At 42.3% G+C, this 16,527-nt stretch overlaps 1 protein-coding gene across 3 annotated transcripts in view; it reads right to left on the bottom strand.

Moving 5' to 3' along the window:
- lrfn1 (leucine rich repeat and fibronectin type III domain containing 1) overlaps positions 1-16,527 on the bottom strand; it is a 190,543-nt gene that overhangs the window by 155,546 nt on the left and 18,470 nt on the right. For 2 of the 3 annotated variants that reach the window (XM_086216657.1, XM_086216656.1), the window contains exons 2-3: positions 12,764-12,816; positions 12,194-12,374 (exon numbers count right to left, since the gene is read on the bottom strand). The gene's annotated coding sequence lies outside the window, so the exon portion shown is untranslated. The remainder of the gene's footprint in view (positions 1-12,193; positions 12,375-12,763; positions 12,817-16,527) is intronic. The other variant, XM_086216658.1, reaches the window with a different exon arrangement.

The following is a 16,527-nucleotide window of genomic DNA, read 5'->3' as shown; positions in this document are numbered from 1 at the left end:
GCCACGATGCTGCTTGCAGTAAACAATGGCAGGTAGAAAACTAAGATACGAAATACCACGACACACAAACACATAAACTGTAAGGACAGGAAAGGTTTTAAACTTTTTTATGTCACGTTACAAGCCCGGAGGACTGTGTTGTTGCATGACAGTAAAAAAACAACACAAAACAAAGCAAATGCATACATTTTAATTCTGCCTTAAAAACCACCTGCTTGAACTGGACTGTCCGCCCTGCCTCTTATTTCACTGTAAGTTGCTGCTTTATCTCCTTTTTATTTGTCTGCCTTCTCTCTTTGCCCACCTGGTTTGCTTCTGCATGATCTACTGCCATATTGGCTGTTTTTAAACTTGATTTTAATTACCGCTCCATAGTGCACAGGAAGGCAACTCTGGCCAGCTTGAAAAGCATCTGCAAAAAGCAATAAGAATGAGCATATATTTTATCATTACTATTATCAAAAATGCATCTCCTGTAACTCCTGACACTGTACTTGAAAATAATGGAAGTTGTCATCCGTGGCGTCACGGATGTGTTCAGTTAGCCTAAGGAGGAGCGTGAGCTCAGCACGGCTCAATGTAGACGATGTAAATACTTCCTCCTGCACGTGGCTGTGGTTGGTGGTGGTGGCAGCACTCTGATTGGCTGATGACGGTGAAATCCAACAGATCTGCCTGACCCAACATTTACATTTGATTAATCGGGTGAGACAGTTGTCTTTCTTCACAGATGGCATGTACGTTTGAGGAGATGTGGGAGCGAGCACGCACGCACACACGCACACACACACACACACACACACACACACTTTTTCCCTTGATTTCATCTGGCTGCTGCACCCTACAATCATTACAGGTTTAACAGTTCATCGGTGTGTATTAGTGCGTTGCCTCTGCATGGCATAGAGTGCCTGTCCGAGCTGTGAGAGCAAGGGAAGACCTTCAGGTAATAATGCCAACACACACTAGGAAAGGCAACGTAGTGATGAAGCCGCTCCCACAGCCTCATCGTGGACCAGCTTTAGGTGTAGAAGCATTCGTGAAGTTGTTCCTGGTACCCTGGATTACATTACCATATCTGTGAAAGGGATTTTGAAATTCTGCAACTTTATTCATGAATAGAATATTTTTAAAGTTTTGATTTTGTTCTTGCTGTGCCGCCACGGGGGGGTGGGGGGCCGGCTGCAGGGTCAGAGCTCCATTTTCTTGCTCAAGGACAGAGGACTTAAACAGCTTTCTAAAACTGAAGGTCGGTCGACCAGCTGTATCACCCTGCTGCCTATGAGGCCTATGTATCACACTCTGGTTAAAGCGGCTTTTATTACTGTCAAATTCAGGTTTCCCCTCATTCACAATAAGCTGTCATGGTCAATTACCTCAGTGCCATGTGTCAGTTAAAAGTTGGCCACCTCAACCTCACATTCCTTGGCAAAGCTTCTGATGTCAGTTTGTGAAAAACCCCTGGCAGGTCCAGACGAGCTCCTTGACTGCCAAGCCTCCTGGAGGGAGGCAGGGAAGGAGGAAGTGGGGTGAGGGGACACGCTGAACGGGCCGCTGGAGTGGACTTCAGTCCGAGGTCACAAAAACTGTTAACAGTCCAGGCACTTGGTTCGCTGCACTATGTCACAGCTCTGTACCCACCACTGCAATTTTATTTCCCAGTGGCCTCAATTTGTCCAAAGGGATTGTGTGTGTGTGTCAGGACTTCTCCTCATAACGAAGGACAGTCTAGCTGGAAGAGAGAGAGAGGCCTTAACAGCTGCAGTGAAAGTGCTCTAATGTTAACACCCCTCTCCTTACGACAGAATAATCACTGACGAACAACTGCATTTCTGCTTCCTCCTCCCGCCCCCGCTTTCTAAGTTGCTTCAGGGCACTGGTGTGTCATGCCCAGCATAAATAGAAAACCGCATTTCCATCTGTCTGGTAAACAAGCTGGATAAAGTTGTCACCTCAGTTCACCCATTTCGGGTAATTCTCCTACATCAGGATATGAGGGGATTCAGATGTTCCATGTTCTCATTTATTAAATTACGTTGAGGGTGTTGTTTTTCTCAAGGCAACAGCTTTCCTGAGATAAGTAAGGTCTAATGACACAGAACAAAGTGGAGAGCAAGGACTCACGAAGAACAGAGAGAAACCGTACATCATGAATGGAAATCCAATCTCAAAAAAAAAAAAAAAATTAATTCAAAAAAACCATTTATGTTGCTTGTGTCCTGCAACTTGAATACTAAATCTGCTCAGGAAAGAGACTGCTGTTTGCATGTTTTGAAGTCCTGTGAACAACTCTCAGTGCTGTTGATGCCCTAAATAACTGCAAAAATCCAACCACTATATCCCAACGAGCTTATTAAGATGGGGTTTTTTTTTTCCCCCCATGCTTAACTGGAACTTTGTCCTTCCAGAATACAGGAAGATCCAGACACATTTATATTGACGCTAATGCCGACTGACAGCAGCTACGGTAACAAAACAGCAAAACTGCCCAAAATCGTCGTGCATCGTCTGATATGATCCACATCTTCTTGGTCCATCAAAACACTTTGATTTGAGCTTGCGTGGACAAATGTGTGTGTGTGAATCCGATGAAACGCTGGCCAGTCGTCCAATGCCAAGCTAAGAAAGTGTTGTGTTTCAATGGATTTCTGGAATCCATTTGGTAACACACTGTCACGCTATTAAACACAACACGTCTTTGAACTGCCGCATGGAGAAATCTTAATAAATAAATCCAGGAGTAGAGTAGACACTGTGACCCAGGGAATCAGTGAACACACACACACACACACACACACACACACTATTTTAATAAATGATTATGCTGTTGACAGCTTTTCTATAACTCAAATGCAACTCCATCCAGCAATTTTACTCCATAACTGTAAACATATAATTAATGACCTCTGACAAGCTGCCCCATTACAGATATAATACGCTTGCAACACCGCTTTGATTAAATGGGCCTACAAACCAATCACTAAGTCATTTATTTGATCCACTTTTTTCCGTGTTCTTCACGGGAAACACTTGAAGAATTTGGCAAACAGCACCACTAAGTCACATTCCCATAATTGGCAGGCTTTGGCAACATTCAAAATGATACCGCAGAAATAACAAAAACTGACAGCTAGTTGAACAAATAAATGTTTTCAAGCCTGTGATCAGCAGTGGATATTTAATCCCGTTAGCAGTCGCTCAGAGACTCATACATAATTCTGCATGGCGCGCTGGCACATGCAAACACACACACACGCATACGCATACACATACACAGAAGACGCAAACCTCTTGCCTCCTGTCAAATCTGTTTATGGCTTCATAAACGAGGTGCAAATAAGCACTGATATCAGCAACAAGAGCAGTAAAAAACGACAGCTGTGTGGATATCTCCATCAGCAGGGGGAGGACTCTGCTGCAGCTATGGCACGTTCCTCTTTACACAATTTATTAGCCAAAGCAATCACTTACCAAAGCTGCAGGTAATCAGTACAGACAGGATCATATGGTCACCTGTTTCAGATGTCTGCTGGGATAACACCTGAATTTAAAAAAAAAAAAAAAAAAATCACTTTAAAGTATTATCAGTGTATTGCCTCCTCAAAGACAAACAACTGTCCTTTCAGGATGCCAATTATGCAACACAAAAGGAACTGATTTATTTTTGTTTGTGGGGGAAAGGCAGCATATTGCGCACGTATCTTCCCTCAGCCTTTCTGCTGCGTGAACTCAAATCTATTTCTCATTACAGAGACAGTGTCTGAGAGCTGCGGTGTTGAATATCTATGGGAGGATGTTTGACTGTTTTTGAATTGAAGTCATTGTCGGATATTTGCTTTCTAAGTTCAGAACTTCACAAAAGAGTCTTTGGATGCCAATCTTCAGAGCAGCGCTGTGTTACAACTGTTCTCCGTGGTTTAGATTGTGGTACCACAAAATGAGTTAAAGGCCTTGTATTCTCAGCACAACAGAGATCAATCCAAAACCCAGCGGATGAGAGTTTCATCTCAACATCAGTGCAGAATATAAAGGGGGAATAAGCTGTTGGGGAGAATGATGTTGTCAAACTAAAAGGCCAACATTCTCCTTCAGAGCCTCCAGCCCAAAGTCACGGCCATATTCAGTACAATATTGGTATATAGATTTGTTTTTCTATTGTTAACAAGCATGATAATGTGCACACTAAGTATGTTAGAAATCCATGACAACCGAAGGTGGAAACACGGTCAATGTGATTCACCTCTGAAAACGTCGACCAGAACAAGAAGACGCACGAGCAGGAGACAGCAGTTAGTGGCGAGTTGCAAAGCTGGAACTCTATTAAGTTGTACTTCATGTGACGAAAAAAAAGCAATGGTGGATTGAAATTAGTGACGTGTCGTTACACATTGTTTGGCGAAGGATGATGGCGCCAGTCCGAACAGTCCGAGGCCCAGATTGGTGGGTCTTCCCCTGGTCAGGGAATTGTGAGAGAATCCTTCCCTCCCCAAAACTGGTCAGTCAGTTTAAGTTGAACCAGAGGCCTGAACCTGTAGGCGTGGAGTCACACGTCATCCGGCGTCAGCAGGAACACCGGGACAATTAATACCCAAGCTGTGGGCTGTTGGATAATGTAACGTTATCAAGGGACAAAGCCAGGACCGGCTGATTTAAGGAGAAGAAACTCAGCGAGCTCATTCTGTCAGTCACTAACCACATGTTCTGAGCATCTGAATGCAAATATCAGGAACACAGAGTCTCTCCTTCAGCTCCTACGAAATAAAATTACAATTTTCCTGTTGGGACGCCTTATCTTTCAGGTAATGTGCTGCACCCTACTCAAGTGGAACAGCACTCTCTCTTTTTTTTTCTTTGCATTTTTGTATAAAAGTTTCTGTGTCCATTGGTAAGGAGAACCATGATAGTGAACAGTGAGAAGGAAACCAATGCAAAAACAGCCCTTCTTCCTTCCTTAAATAGAATTTGTAGTTGCTGCGCGTTACCCGCTGAAAGCAACACACTCAATTTTGTTTCCGTGGCGGTCCTGTTATCTTCTCATAGAAAGGATTTAGAGCCACTTGTGTTAACATTACATTTATTTATCCGTCGACCTTTCTTAAGGATAAGTTCTTGAGACTACTTTGGCTGTTCCAGCTCTAAATGTTTCCAGATGCTGCGCAGTATTATCCACCAAATGCAGCAGTAAATGCTCGGTGCAGATATCTCATCAGCCTGAAAATGAAAACCTGTAGCCTCCTCAGTGTCAGATACCATCTCCAGCATTAAAGCGAGGATGCAAACACATCTGTATTTTTTTTTAAACACCTCTAAATAGCTTTTAGGTCATTTCACTCTGAATGCAGAATGAGATGACAGAATTTATGAAGCAATGTGCTTTGATCTTGGTGTGTTGTCCTCATTTTACAGCAAACACCTGCCACAAACACATTTAGGGAGATTAGGAGTGAGCTTGTTATCTTTCCACTCCACGTTTGAGTCTTTTACTGGACTGGAATTTCAATGCAGGACCAGACACTGTGAACACAACCGCTAGAACACAGACGTCATTTGTTCCTGAAAATATTGTTCCGCCGCCTCAAGGACTCCCTCAAAATGGATAAATCCAGTTGGTGCTGTTGTGATGAAACGAAATGATACGGAATCATTAGAGACCAACAGGTCAGCAGTCGTTAAAATGAGTAAGAGACGTTTTATTTAGTTACTAAAAAGCACATCATTATTTGTTGTTTTTTTTTTGTTTTTTTTTGGTAAGGATTCATTTCTATGTCATTTAATAAACATGTTGGATTTAAAAAAAAAACCAAACAAACGCCTCGCTGTGTTAATCTTTAAGATTGCTTGGCGCTCGCTATTGATGTGAAGAATATACACGGGTGGGAGGAAAATCCCAAACCAAATTTCGATGGGACGGATTGTGATCTGCTCGTCACAGAGAGGCGATGGCTGGGATTGATTGTGTCTTTCTACAAAACAAAAACGGAGTTCTCTTTAGCTCAATTCATGGACTTCTCATAGGAACATCAGTGTTTGCTCTGAAAATAATACATCTGTGGCTGTATTTGCTCCAGGCTAGTGTGTGTCAGCCAGAGTGTGTGTGCGCTGGTGTGTTTTGCTGGTAACAAAACTGTAGTTAAAGTGCTCTCTTAATTTGGTAACCTGTAAAGCTCACTGCCTGTTTGTTAATGCTGTTATCCTTGATTTCAGTTTCACACCCACCTTCAATTATCACCGCGCTGAGTGCGAATGAACTGAAAAACAATTAAATAAAAAGGGGGGGGGGGGGGGACAGTCTCAAAAAAGGACAAACAAGCAGCTATCTCATTCCTGCAGCCCAACTGTCAGTCTTATCGGTCTCTTCCCACTACAGCGATGTCAGCGATATCTCACTGGACCCTGCCAATAGTTGGAGCACATCTGCTGAACTCGGCCCGTGCTTTGTAGATCTCATTTGATTTTCACTGCTGATAGTGAATGCAGCAATTTATGCCAGTGCTCATTCAGTGGATGCAACGATTTATGCCAGTGCTCATTCGAGTAGACGGAGATCAAAGCACTTTGTCCGACTCCTCCCTCCTCTCTCCCGTCTCTGCTGTCATCAGGTCTGCGACACCGCTGCTCCTTACAGAGGAGTCCCGATTCAGCCGTTCAACCAAGGGGGTAAAAAAAAAAAAAAAAAAAAAAAACAAGCCTGCACAGCAAATGTGTTGCAGGTGTAGCACCAGCACTTGAAATATTTGCATGTATTTACATGAATATCAAGTATGGGAGAGGATAAATGGTTATTCCAGTCCTTGTGGATCAGGTTGGATTACATTTACATCAAAATGCCAGACGTATCAGTCCACCCTCCAGAATTAGACGCAACGGCTGTCGTTTTAAGGTTTTGCTGAGCAGGAGGACTGATTGCATCATTTTAAAGAGTGATGGACAGGCTTATCTTAGCTTGAACTATCAGTTAGAATAACCGAGGAGATGAGGTGAAGAACTCAGACATCCAGGGCAGACTGAGGCCCCCTTGTGGTAAGAAATGGTATTGCGAGCTAGGATAAACTAGCTTGTTTTTAAACTTGGATTAACATCTTTGCTGCGATACAAACTATACGGAAAAATCAGAAGTTCTGTCAGTGTTACCTTTCTGGTTACATTCACGACTCACATCTTTTCTTCATAAGCACTTCGTGCACCAGTAATTTGTTTTACAGGAGGCTTCTCCTTTATTCGGTCCATCTGCACTATAAAAGAATCGGAATATTACCACAAACAGTCTTTGCTCAGAGCTGTTCCAAACTACTAAAGTAGACAGTTCTCATCTCATTTTCTATAAAGACAAACTAATCTTTGGAAAAAAAAATACAACAGAATGTAAGCACCTTGCTTGTACTACGCCCAGTGAAAGGAAGCTAAAAATCCACATTGGTTTGGAGGTGTCGTTAAATGCAACGTCAGGTATTTTCTGCTGATGAACGCAGACGTGTTTCGGTCCTTCAGTGACTCTGAAGAAGGCCCAGAGCTGAAATGTGTTCGGTTGTCTTCATGATTAAAAATATGACATCTTTATCTGCCAGTGCTGATGTACCAAGGACAAATAATTGTTTCATCAGGTCACTAAACTCCAGAGACACAGAGCGAGCGCTGCCAGTTACACTGCTGGGCTGTCTATTAACCTACCATTCAAATTGGCATTGAAGACTGAGCTGAGTTTTATTTCTTATTAAGCACAAGAAATGCAATTTCTGCTCATAGAGGAACATGTGTCCACACAAATACACCACCTTTGGTGACACCCATGTATTAATTTCTGAGGAATCTGTGAAAATAACATTTTTATATGTATGAAAAGACACTTTGGGACCCACAGTTGGATTAACAGCTCTCTGTGCACATAGAACACGTTATGAATCAGTGGTATTTCAAGTGTGAGGCAAGCATCATTACCCAAATACATGTGATCTGGTTATGATGTACAGTCAGTTTTTAGGAATTCTGTTATTCCTACCTCCCAGGAATCAGAAACCAATAAAAAAAAAAAAAAAAAAAGGGGACTGACCATGTTCATGTATTTTGGGACCCTAAAGTTAAAGTTAATCCAAAATATCAATATCTGGCTCGCCTGGTTAAACAGTTGACCGTTTATGGTATCAGGTAGTGTCAATGCAGTACACAAAATAGGAAACAATCAGTAATCACCAGAAAACCATCCAGAGTAGAATGGAGTTACTGAGGAGGAGGAGAGAGGTCATGCAGAAATGTCATGGAGGGCGCTACTATAAGACAGATCCAAGAGTAAACCTACAGAGATGGAGGGGCGGGACACCGAGGATGGCGTGATGGATTCACCACTAAACATGTTGATATATTCACATCCATTCAATCATGAGTCATGAATCTGACCCGCAATCTGCTCAAACTGGTAATGCAAGAAAAAGAAAGGCTAAAGTCGGAAACAGATGGAAAAGGAACCCAACAGGCACGTAAGCAACACAACCGAGCCACATAATCGACCCACACGTGACAACAGCGCGCAGGTGCGAGTGGCCAGCAGCCCCCGCAGTCACCCTGCAGTCAAGGCTACAATTCAGGCAGCGCCAAACAACACTATTTTGGGAAAAGGTCAGATGGACGCCATCGTCCACAAACCTCCGTCAACACAAAAAAAAAAAACAACCCAAAAACTTACCACATTCATTTTGAATCCAATGCAGCAGAAATGACACTGGAGCTGTCGTGAGGGGAACAATATCCAAAACGTCCAGTGTGAAGAATCCTCATGGCGGTCGCTTCTCTGCATAGTGACCACAAATATTCCACATTGTTTGGCTGAGTTAGCAGTGCAGCCAGCAGCAGGCCTCTTGTATTCTTATTTGAATCAAGGACTTTTCAGTTGGGACACTTGATGACACTTTGTTGATTGTTTTTCTCCAGCGTGTCTGGGTCTCCTGTCTTGGATTTTCCTGTTGTTGCCAGTTCACTGCCCTCTTCTGGTTGTACTTCCTGTCTCCGTTAACTGCCTTCTCTGAGTGTCTCACCTGTGTCTTGTTAGTGCTCCCTCATGTTCTCCCACCTGTTCCTCGTTCTGGGATTAGTTCAGTCTGTCAATTAGTTGTTTCTGTCTCTGCTGTTCCTTAATTCCATGCGTGTGTTTCTGCAGTTCGCTTTCTGAGTGTATCGTTTTTGATGAGTTTGTTTTCTAAGTTTCTGAGTTTTTTTGTTCTAAGTTTTAGTTCATTTGGCATCAGTTAATACATTAAGTTCATGCCTGGCTCATCTCATCTCATCTCAGTCCAGCCTTCCTGTTTACTGCCCTGAGAGAGACAAAATCTGTTAGCCGAACACAGTAGGACACACAACTCTCCCTCTGCCCCTTCTTCCAAATTTGAAGAAGTGCTCAGCCCTGTTCTAGCTGTATTCAACTGCACGCCAAGTTGTTATGAAAAATAAAAAAGGGCTCATACAAGTTAATTTTAGACCAATTTGCCATTTGTGAGAAAAGCCAATTCTGCCTGAGCAGTCTTTACCGTGTCATTTTAACAGGAGCTCATTATAGCTTCACCATGACAAACCTCATTCCCTGAAGACAGGAAATGATGTACAATAAAAAGCAGCAAGGCTCTGTTCCATTTCACCAATTCTCTGTGGTTTTCTGTTGTTTATGCTCAAGGTTAAACTAAATGATATAGATTGTTAATGTATTAAACGCATGACATACAATATAATTTGCATTGTTTCCTTTAAAAGGGAAACAGAGGGATGAACAGCAAGGGTTTCACACCTTAAATGCGATCATTTATGCATGAACGGTCAACTATGATGGCTTTCATAGATTTTTTCATTAAAGTCACATTAAAAAAACAAGGCTGGATATGCAAAAAGAGGATGTCCAACATTAGCCTTATTAGCTTCTGGTGTCTGCAGCTGTAATTTATTAACAAGTGTAAAAACTGCGCACCTGAATATTCATGAAACACTAATAATGTTTGTGAAGCCTTACAGTCAACTTCTGTTCTTCATCAGAGCAGATGCTCAAGGTTCTCCCCAAAGCACATCTCAGAAAAATAAATGTGCCAAATATTTTATTTGATATTCAACAGAGGAGAAAGGAGAGATTTTAGGAGACAATGTGCAGAGAAAGAGTCTCACTGAGTTGTGAAAAGCTGCCCGAGCTACAACTCCCAAAGCAGTGCATGCCACTTAGACTTACCCACGCCTCTCAGGGTTGCATCGTCTGGTGCTCTCCCAGAATTGGGCTACCTTTGAAGTACTGCAGCGGGTATTCTTTTTCTATGCTACCTGAATATCTAAAAGTAAAAATCGCTATACTATGAATGTGACTTCAGATCAGCATGCCCTCACATGGACATATGTCTCACACACACACACACACACACACAGAAAGTCTAAGCCCGCCGGCACCTTTGACTCAATTCAAACTCTGTAACTTCATCAGCAAAGTGAAGTTAATAAGTTCTAGCAGCCATGGGGGGAGACACGACGTCTGGCAGAGTAGGGCTCGAAACAGCTAAGATAAGAAGGTGTTTGCTTCGGTAGGTAAATCACACACAGATATAGAGATGACGTTGCAGTGAAAAACAGGATGAGCTGTGTCGGATGAAATAATGACACGTATGACCTGAAGCTCTGAACACCCGGGCCCACTGACGGGACAGGAGCACCGACTCCCCAAAGGGAGTCAGGCCCGAAGGAATGACTTGAAAGCCGTGAAATGTGACATTTATTGGCTCTTGGCCTGTAGATGCGTCTAATAAAAGAGTAATAAAAGATCTGTGCACCACAAACAGAACAACCTTGCAAACATGCAGTCGATGTTGAGTTTATAAGTCGCAATCCTGGAATTGCGCCTGCATGGATCAGCCTCCCGCCCTCAACACACCCGGATTCACCTCAAAGCGGCTTATGAATGTTGATGGTAATACATGAGCCTCACCATGGTGAAGCAGAAACATGGATTCATCGTGTCGCTTTCAAACACCGTATTTATGTTTACACAATCAGCATTTGAGAATGAGAGCTTGACGGGTGAACGCGGTTTATTTATTAGATTTTTTCATATATTTAACTTCGCTCGTGATGAACCCCCGCCTGTCTTATGACGACTGATGCCGAGGATATGGATGTAACGCTCGTGCAAGCGCTGTCGCTGGCTTTATTTCCCGCTTCTGCTTATATACATAATCCATGTGCAGGTGGTGAAAACAAGCCAGGTGAGGTGGCTGGAGAAGGCAGGATATGTGCAGGCGCCAGCGCCGAGTCCGTGGTGGCTGCAGAGCTGTTTTCACTGCTGTGTTTTGACACTCTAAAACTGTATGAATACTAAAACAGTACTTGTTGGAATGATATTAGACGATGTGATTAAAACTACTCTCTGTAAGCCTAGTGTGATTCCTTAATTCCATTGGATGTAATTTAGGATTTGCACAGCCAATGAAGATAATTTCCTGAGAAACAGTCCCCGGAGCTTGAATGTGATGGTGAGGAAGTGCTGATGAAGTCCTGAGGAGACTTTGACTTGTAGTCACTTGATAGTTCATCTGATGGATGTTTGCATGTTTATGATAATGAGATCTGTCTTTAACTTTTAAAATGAAGCGACATTAAATGTGTGAGTGGCGTCATTTTACGGCCAGGAATCCCTTCGCCGCCTAAATATCTGCGTCATCATCTCCAAATTGATCGTGGGTCAGAGTTCACTTACAGCTGTGTACTGACACCACTCTGTCCAGCCTGCATGCAACGTTAATAAATGAGACACTGCAAAACACATCCACATGCTTCTTGAAAGCAAAGCCAGTGTAGCAGAATTGAGAGCAAGTAGCTGAAAAACACACTTCAAGCCCCCTGCTGGTGGAATATGGAACAGTTCACACACGATGCCATTTTTTTTTAAGCGTAGCAGACAAAGAGAAACACCCAACTAGCCTCAGCAGTCGAATCACTAGATCAGGCTACTCAGCGACAGGTTGTTGGTCAACGCTCTCTCTGTCTTAGTTTTTAAGATAAAATTGTATTAACTGTAAATCCATAAGGCCCTGAAACAACAACCACATGGCCCTGTCAACCAGCTCTGACCGGGGGATCTCGGGGCGTTCCCAGGCTGATGCCATTCGGCTGCTTGTGTTTTTGTGATCTCATCCCTTCCAGTCGTGACCATTGACGAGAGCATGGAGCGAAGACTGACCTGTAGATCCAGAGCTGTTGCCTTGTCACTCAGTTCCACTTTAGTAGTTCCGATCCGAGATGGGCCATCTCACGCTCCATCGGCCCCTCACTCGAGAACAGGACCCAGAGATGCTTGCATGACTTGGGGTAAAGACTCATTTCCCTTCTTGATGTAGAGAGTCGGCCACTTTCCTCAAAACCTGTTAAGGGTTAGGTCAAGGAGAAAAAAACAACTGTCTTTTTAAGCAGGTCATGCAAAATATGTTGTTATATTACATTTGGTACTGATACCACAGTCAGTGGATATTTAAGGTTCTCATGGTTTGGTAGCAGTATATTTGTGAGTTCTGGAGACACACTCACAAACGGCCAATAATTGGGAACATCGCACAAATCGTCAATTTTTTAAAAATAATCGTCTCAGTCATTTTTTGACAATTTTTTTTTGGGAAAAACTACTCCTCATGTTGTTTTGTCTCCATTTTTTTTTGTGTGTTTTATGAAAAACTTGAAGAAAATGACTGTGGCGATTATTTTAAGAAGGGAACGATATGTACTTCTTTGTAGCAATTGACTGCACAGCACTAACAGTTTCAAGAGCAGTTGTTCAATGGGGGGCCACCACTGAACAGAGAAATCCTTCTGGAAAAAAGACAGAAAATTGGATTCAAACAAAATCTTGCACTAATAACCGACCAGATTCAGTTATGGTTCCATATATTGAGGGGATTGTTTGCCAAAAAATATCTGGGTATAAATAAGAGATAAAACTGACAGTAAGATGTGGCAGAATAATAAATATACAAATGTCTGAAAATGAACCCCCCCCCCCTTTGTTTTTGTTCATTTAATCTGAGCAACAAAAGCTTTTATTTGGCTTCCAGCCTGAAAGCTTGAAAGTTTCAGATCTTTCTCTTAACTTGTTTTGAGGCATCACATATAGCTCAACCTTTAAAAATGTCAGGTGTGTCCTGCAGGCCACAGTAAACATAAGAATTCAGTTACAGTGCTTTCTTTTTTTTCCTGTTACACCGAGTATTTTTGCTTCAGGTACGTCTTAAAAATCTATTGCTTTCATGATTAAAGCCGCTTATGAAGTTTTAGATTATCATGATAACCTGTTGGCTTTGAGTTTTGGGTTTTAAAACCTCATCTATGATGTGACTGTGTCAGAGTTTACAGAAATATATATATATATTTTTATGATATAGTTTCAGTACAACCAAGTGCATCAGAGGGCATCTCTTCTGCGCGGCTGCTGACAAGCTGTCAGCCGAGGAATCGATACGGGAGTTTGTGCTGAAGTCTGGTCTGAAGAAGTTTGGCCGACTTTGCTGAATTCAGCAGCAGAACAGAAAACAAAAAAAGATTCACACTGTGTCACACTGACCTCCATTTCCATCTTTAACACCCGAACAAGACGAGGCTGTAAAAGTGTTCAGCCTGCCGTGTTATACTGCGCCGCTCTCTTCACCATGACGCCGCAGAAAATAAGGCAGTGAATTGACTGGACGAGACTTTTACTGGGTTTCAATTAGTGTTAGACGTCTGTTGAGATGTTAAGGTGTCACGGAGGCTTTTTACCGCGCAAATCTGACAAACCAACAATGCTTCACATTAACCGTAGCCAAGCTATGATCGTCCACCAACTTGTCTCGAACCCTCACTATTAAATCAGCCTCAAGGTTCAGCTGAAGCCGGCACTTAGGCGTCACCCCCAGTGATTGCCTTGCATTAATAATCTCATATATATATCCTTTTTATTTCCACACACTAATGGCTTTTTTATATATTTTCTTCTTTCAATTTGGGTATTTGATAGTCTGGGTTTGCTGTCTTTTTTTTTTTTGTCAACCTTACAATAACTTTATTGTGTACTTTCTGTGTAAAAACGAATACTAAAAAGCGAAGAAAAAAAAAAAGCATTGCTTTTTTGTTGTTGATGTTTCCCAGAAAACCCACGGGAAGAAGAAAAAGCAAACAGCTGAAACTGAAGGCATGTTTTGCTTTATATGACATTTATTTATAGATTTTTACCCAGGCTCTATCCATCAGGATGTGAAGAGATATTTTCTGCTATGATTTGGTGCCACACTTACACAGCTTATGGGTGTGTTTTAGCATCATGCTCAATTTTTATGCTCCAGATTGGGCAGCAAACAGAGGGTGGGTACTTTTCCTTTGTACATGAGCCAAACACTGTCCAGAGCTCCCTTCCACAAACGCTTGTAAACAAGAAAGTGTTTGAGGGTTGTTTTTTTTGTTTTTTTTTGTACAAAATCCTTTACTACACAATCACACCTCCTAGAGGGCATGTTGCAGCTGCAGAAGCCAGTGACTCAGACTGGCTGCCACATTTCCAGACCAGGATACAAGGCTGCAGATAGAAGGGGAAGGTGTGTGGCATCACTGCTGAAGAGAAGTGACCCGTACAAAATGTATCATAACAGATTTTCTGTCTTTATCCTCTTGCTTATCCTTTCCTGAAAGCTGTAAATGATTCTCCTGCCATAGCTTATCCAGACTTAAATCTCGGAAACGGGCCACTGCAGCCGGGCTTATGGTGATAGTCAAGGGTCTTGATTCACTAACACCATCTAGGTTATCAGCCGCCACAGATGCTGCTACCAAAGGCTATCATTCTGTCTACGTGTAGCAGGTTTGAAGGTGACGTAGCGACGACAAAACAATTTAGCATAACCTGGCCGACCTTCCCATGATGGCTCACACACTGCATATGGAATAATCACAGTTTAGTAATGGCACAAACAAATATAGTCAGTGCTTGTGGACAATACGGATCAAAAATATCCATTAATAGTATTCACAATGACAATTTATATACCACCTTAAATCCATTAATCCATGAACTGTATTTTACTCAGTGCAACGCTCATTAAAATTACAAATTAAAGGCAGATTTTGCTAATACATACATCCATTTATCTACATCACCCAGTTGGATATCCACAAAGGTCTGTGTACATACTTAATGATGTTCATCATTTCATTTGTTAACGACTGCACCGCTAATAATTCAACGGCAATTATGGTGAAATGGATTCAAGCGTGTTAAAAAAACAACAAAGCAGACATCCACGGAAACAAGCGTCCTGTCTTAATGTAGAATAATGGATCGTAGTTTTGGTTTTTTTTTTGGTTTTTTTTTTTGCTAGATATTCAGAGACAAAAATGTGGTGCAGCATTTATTTCCAACTCATAAACCTTTTTTTGAATAATTTTTGTTAAAACCAGAGCCGGTCTTTACTGTGAATTCACTAATAGCCCATTAGTGCCCAGTCAGATGCTGCTTTTGTTCTTTGTCCTCTCAGGAAATACTGCAGTTTATATTTCAGGTTATTTTTTTAAATATTTCAATGTTGCTGTGGCACTACACATAGAAGAGCACGATCACTGAATTAGGCCAAAGATTGACCTGTTGGTTGGGACATGTTGTAAGTGGTGGCCCCATTTGTATGATGCCTGCATCTGGGGGGGGGCAAACTATTCACCAAAGCCCCCCGCCCCCCAGCTCCACCCAATTAAAAATAAAAACACATTTGATGACCCTTTCAAAACAGAGAGGCGAAGGAATGAACCATATTATTTAATACCACGATAAATAGTGGTTGCTGACATGAAGCAAAAGAAGACGACAAACGACGTCACGCCGAAAGCGTGAGGGCGTAACGCTGTGGTGATGTTGCTGCCATCTGTCCGCGGTGTTGCTCTTGCGTAGCGCAACATTAGCCCGGTGCTTCTGATTGCGTTTGTGCTTTCAAAAATCACAAGTGCCTTGATCGTTTGTGAAGTTTGTGAACGAAACGCCTCACGAATGTCTTTTGCCACAGAGCTTAATTTTTGGCAATGATCAGGAATTCAGGGTAAAAAAACAAAACACAAAAAACCTCATTGGTCCAGGGAACCCATGGCAAGGCTAACCTTCATATTCATTATGTAGCCTTTCATTAATTAACATGTCTAAGGTTTGATGCACATTAAAATCATCTACAACGAGGGAGACAAATGCACCCGCGTCTAATTTAACTGACCTGACCTGCATGCAGTTTGCTCACTAGTCTCCCTACCAGCTCTCCTGCTCGTTGAGTTCCTGTGGAATGCAAACAATCCCGCTGTCTTATTGACAAGAGCCACGTGTTACTATGTAGTTTACCGCGCTGAAGCCGCATTGATAGCGCCAACATTCTCTCTCCTGCATGTTGAATGTCATCCTTATTTCTCCTTTTGCTTCTGAGTGCCAGATGCGAACAGACGTTTTGGCATTTGGTAAAGGAGGTATGGAGGAATTCAACCTTGCCACTGTTCTGCAATATATTAAGGGGGACATTTTTT

This window comes from Aulostomus chinensis, chromosome 10 (genome assembly GCF_037954235.1).
Source record: "Aulostomus chinensis isolate RoL2024-O1b breed Wild chromosome 10, RoL_Achi_v1.0, whole genome shotgun sequence".
Lineage (NCBI taxonomy): Eukaryota > Metazoa > Chordata > Actinopteri > Syngnathiformes > Aulostomidae > Aulostomus > Aulostomus chinensis.
This window is presented reverse-complemented; position numbering and strand designations above follow the sequence as displayed.